Source organism: Lampetra planeri, chromosome 13 (genome assembly GCF_965212315.1).
Source record: "Lampetra planeri chromosome 13, kcLamPlan1.2.h2, whole genome shotgun sequence".
In the NCBI taxonomy this organism is placed as follows: domain Eukaryota; kingdom Metazoa; phylum Chordata; class Hyperoartia; order Petromyzontiformes; family Petromyzontidae; genus Lampetra; species Lampetra planeri.
The window spans coordinates 1,180,668-1,186,683 of record NC_136119.1 but is presented as its reverse complement, the minus strand read 5'-3'; positions in this window follow the sequence as shown (position 1 = coordinate 1,186,683).

The following is a 6,016-nucleotide window of genomic DNA, read 5'->3' as shown; positions in this document are numbered from 1 at the left end:
GTGGAGTGAGATGAGAGGGGAGAGGTAGGAGAGTGCGTGGAGGGGAGTGGAGTGAGATGAGAGGGGAGAGGTAGGAGAGTGCGTGGAGGAGAGTGGAGTGAGACGAGAGTGGAGAGGTAGGAGAGTGCGTGGAGGAGAGTGGAGTGAGATGAGAGGGGAGAGGTAGGAGAGTGCGTGGATGAGAGTGGAGTGAGATGAGAGGGGAGAGGTAGGAGAGTGCGTGGAGAGGAGTAGAGTGAGATGAGAGGGGAGAGGCAGGAGAGTGCGTGGAGGGGAGTGGAGTGAGATGAGAGGGGAGAGGCAGGAGAGTGCGTGGAGGGGAGTGGAGTGAGATGAGAGGGGAGAGGTGGGAGAGAGCGTGGAGGGGAGTGGAGTGAGATGAGAGGGGAGAGGCAGGAGAGTGCGTGGAGGGGAGTGGAGTGAGATGAGAGGGGAGAAGTAGGAGAGTGCGTGGAGGGGAGTAGGGTGAGATGAGAGGGGAGAAGTAGGAGAGTGCGTGGAGAGGAGTAGAGTGAGATGAGAGGGGAGAGGCAGGAGAGTGCGTGGAGGGGAGTAGAGTGAGATGAGTGGGGAGACGTAGGAGAGTGCGTGGAGGGGAGTAGAGTGAGATGAGTGGGGAGAGGTAGGAGAGTGCGTGGAGGGGAGTAGAGTGAGATGAGTGGGGAGACGTAGGAGAGTGCGTGGAAGGGAGTAGAGTGAGATGAGAGGGGAAAAGCAGGAGAGTGCGTGTAGGGGAATAGAGTGAGATGAGAGGTAGGAGAGTGCGTGGAGGGGAGTAGAGTGAGTTTAGAGGGGAGATGTAGGAGAGTGAGACGCGTTCTTTTATTTGGAATAAGTCCACTGACTCAGATCCGCGCCCTTGCCCAAAGCACTACATCTACAATTATTCTATAATTAGAACACCTTTGCTCAACACTTGCAAGCGTACAAGCTGAATGCACAGTCGGCGTGTGCAGTGCAATTATCCATGAGGTTACTACTGTACGGCAACACAGGTGACGATTATTTGAAGCGGTCCTGGGCTCAGCCTCAAATGAGTACCTGGTAAGGTGTGGAGAAAACATCGCTACTCCTGGAGAGACAAAGGTGGCCGGGCGTATTGTTGGCCACCCACCCCCTCGTGTGCCGTGCCGGCCTTCATAGGTGCTCGCTAACAGCGCTTGCCCAAACAATCTGTTAAGGCTACACGGGGAATCTTGAGAGTCAGCACACATGCCACTCCCTGCCAACACAGACACAGCCTGATCACCCCAAACACACACACACCCCACCAACACACACCCAACACACACACATATCTTGATCACCCCAAACACACACGCACACCCTACCAACACACACCCAACACACACACATATGTTGATCACCCCAAATACACACACACCCCACCAACACACACCCAACACACACACATATCTTGATCACCCCCAGCACACACACATAGCCCGCCAACACACACACACAACACACACCCAACACACACACAACACACACCCAACACACACACACCCCACCAACACACACCCAACACACACCCAACACACACACACAGCCTGATCACCCCCAGCACACACACAACACTCACCCAACACACACACCCCACCAACACACACACAAACCCCACCAACACACACACCCCACCAACACACACACACATCTCCTGATCACCCCCAACACACACACACCCCACCAACACACACCCAACACACACACATATCTTGATCACCCCAAACACACACACAACCCACCAACACACACCCAACACACACACATATCTTGATCACCCCAAACACACACCCTACCAACACACACCCAACACACACACATATCTTGATCACCCCAAACACACACACACTCCACCAACACACACCCAACACACACACATATCTTGATCACCCCCAGCACATACACATAGCCCGCCAACACACACACACAACACACACCCAACACACACACAACACACACCCAACACACACACCCCACCAACACACACCCAACACACACACACACACACAGCCTGATCACCTCCAGCACACACACAACACACACCCAACACACACACCCCACCAACACACACACATACCCCACCAACACACACACCCCACCAACACACATACACATCTCCTGATCACCCCCAACACACACACACACCCCACCAACACACACACACCCCCCACCAACACACACACACCCCACCAACACACACACACCCCACCAACACACACACAACACACACACACACACCCCACCAACACACACACATCCCACCAACACACACACACACCCCACCAACACACACACCCCACCAACACACACACAACACACACACACACACCCCACCAACACACACACACACCCCACCAACACACACACATCCTGATCACCCCCAACACACACCCAACACACACACATCCCACCAACACACACACAACACACACACCCCACCAACACACACACAACACACACACCCCACCAACACACACACACATAACCTGATCACCCCCAACACACACACGGCGGGCAGCTGTGGTGTCGGCTGCCACCTCGTGGTGGCTGTGACCAGCTGCGATCGTGGCCCCACGGATCTCCCGTGCAAAAGTCGCCGGGAAACTCGCTCCATGGAACCATCAGTAGAACAATTCAACTTCACTCGAGACACACGATTACACAATACAGTGGTCGTTGACCACACAGGCATCTCTGTGCGCTGGCAAGCAGGGCCATAGCCCGAAACGTCGCTCATCAGACACCGTGACACTGTTTTACGTGTTACAACAGTGTGGGTTTTACAGAACGCTGCGTCGAACCAGGATCGACATGGAGCACATAGAGAGAGGGACCTTTCCCATACAACGTCTCTCAGTTCACCAGCATTCTGGGCCTCCCCTAAGTTGACTCAGCCTCAAATGAGTACCTGGCGCGGCCTATAAACATCGCTACTTAGGGAAACAAAGGCGGCCGGGCGTGGTGTTGACCCCCCACCCCCACACCGCGTGCGCCATGTGCCGGCCTTCAGAGGTGCACGCCAACACCACTTGCCCCCATCCGTCTGTTAGAGGCTATACGGGGAATCTTTGTCTCTTTTTGTGTGTGTGTGCGTATGTAATTATTGTATTAATTCTCGGTTGCCTTTTAAAAGCTCCATCAGCATCCGGGCCGGTCGATTACTCGGAAAATAGACAACACGATCCGAGCGAGCGGGTTCAACCGAGTTGCCCTGTAAGCTCCTCCACTCCCTCCGTCATCGCCACCATCTCATCAGCTCCTCCTCCTCCTCCACCGTAATTTCACCATCAGGTTGTTTTAATGAGCCAGATGATTGCCGCGTTAGGAGTAGTGGAGTGGGTGTGTGGGGCGCCACGGTGGCTATGAAATGTTAACTCCCTCGCCTGGTGTACAGGAGGTCGTGGGTTCGATTGTAACCCTGACGCCTGCTGCTGTATATTTGCAGTGTGTATCTCTCTCTTTCTCTCTCCCCGTGGTCGCGTGGATTTTTCTCCGGGTCCTCCGGTTTTTCCCCTCCACGTTTAGAATCAACATCACCACGCGTTTCGAGTGTTTGGCTGCAATAAATGTCCACGTGATGAGCCACTTCGTTGAGCTGTCGCTTGTGGCCAGAGCTATGGAGCTCAGTGGGCCTTGTCTGGTGAAATAGAAACATTAAAATACTCTTTGGTTCTTTCGCTAAAGTTGTAAAATAACGGATCACGACGTTTCGATCGCGACACAAGCGACCGTCACCAGGTGAGACGATCACAGCAGGTGCTGAAACTGCTAAAACGGGCGCCTGTTGTTGGATTCCTGCAGTCACGAAAGCTTCAAATACAAACATTAAAATAGCTTAGTTGAGAATCATCACTGTCGTGATGATGATGATGATGATACCACCTCCTTCGGACACTGAGTCGACGTCCCACGTTCCATGGTTCTGCTCTGGGTGTTGGCCACAGTCGCCACGCGCTGGCAGGAAAGTTGTCAATTTTCGACGTGTGCATCAACATCATCATCATCATCAAGAACATCACCATCATGAACATCATCAATATGATCAAGTCTCCGCATCATCATCATCATCATCAAGAACATCATCATCAACATCATCAACATAATCAAGTCTCCGCATCATCATCATCATCAAGAACATCACCATCATGAACATCATCATCAACATCATCAAGTATCCGCATCATCATCGTCATCAGGAACATCATTAATACCATCACCATCATCATGTACATCAACATCATCATCAACATAATCATCATCATCAGCTGCTGCTGCTGCTACCATGGTTGGTGCAGTAGATGCGGTTGTGGCCCAGAATGTTCAGCGTGGGTATCGTACCGGGGGGTCTTCTGCGTCGTGGAGTCTTCAACGAGCAGGAGTTTGCTGTTTGTCACTTCTTGTGAACTCCATTCAGCTGTCCAAGCTTCACCATCGCCACCACCTTCATACCCAAACCCCTATCACTACTCCTACCACTATCACTACCCCAACACCTATCACTACTCCTACCACTATTACTATCCCAGCCCCTATCACTACTCCTACCACTATCACTACCCCAACCCCTTTCACTACCCCAACCCCCATCACTACCCCAACCCCTATCACTACCGCAACCCCTATCACTACCCCAGCCACATCACTACCCCAACCCCTATCACTACTCCTACCACTATCACTACCCCAACCCCTATCACTACCCCAACCCCCATCACTACCCCAACCCCTATCACTACCCCCAACCCCTATCACTACCCCCATCACTACCCCAACCCCTATCACTATCCCCATCACTACCCCAACCCCTACCCCAACTCCTACCTCAACCTCAACCCCTATCACTACCCCAACCCCTACCACTACCCCAACCCCTATCACTACCCCAACCCCTATAACTACCCCAACCCCTATCACTACCCCAACCCCTATCACTACCCCTATCACTACCCCAATCCCTATCCCTACACCAACCCCTATCACTACCCTTATCACTACCCCAACTCCCATCACTACCCAGTCCAGTTTACCATGGAAGTCCAGTTCACCATGGAAGCGCAGTTTACCATGGAAGTCCAGTTTACCATGGAAGCGCAGTTTACCATGGAAGTCCAGTTCACCATGGAAGCGCAGTTTACCATGGAAGTCCAGTTTACCATGGAAGCGCAGTTTACCATGGAAGTCCAGTTTACCATGGAAGCGCAGTTTACCATGGAAGTTCAGTTTACCATGGAAGTGAAATTTACCATGGAAGCGCAGTTTACCATGGAAGTCCAGTTTACCATGGAAGCGCAGTTTACCATGGAAGTTCAGTTCACCATGGAAGCGCAGTTTACCATGGAAGTTCAGTTTACCATGGAAGTGAAATTTACCATGGGAGCCAACTGTTTACCATGGAAGTCCAGTTTACCATTTCCATGTGATAAGCCACTTCGCTGAACTATTATTTGTGGCCAGGTCGCTTCTGTAAGTGGGCATTAACTGGTCAAATAAAATGAACATTTAATAAAAAAAAAACACAGCTCTTTTTCAGAATCGACCTGGCTGTCACAAACGATAGATCAACGAGGTTGCTTTATGATCGCGTGGACATTGAGAGCAACCAACTACTCTAAACGCGTGATGTTGATTCTGAATGTGGAGAGAAACCCCCAGAGGACCCCGGAGAAAAATCCACGCGACCACGAGGAGAGGGAGAGAGACATCGAAAACTCTAAATATACAGCAGGTGTTAGGCTCGGGATCGAACCCACGACCTCCTGCATACCAGGCGAGGTAGCTAACATCTCCTAGCCACCGTGATTATGATGAGAGAGCGACACGCAAACTCCAAATATACAACAAACGTCAGGGTCGGGATCGAACCGACGACCTCCTGCATACCAGGCGAGGTAGTTAATATCTCCTAGCCACCGTGATGATGAGAGAGAGAGACACGCAAACTCCAAATACACAGCAGCAGGCGTCAGGGTCGGGATCGAACCCACGACCTCCTGCACACCAGGCGAGGTGG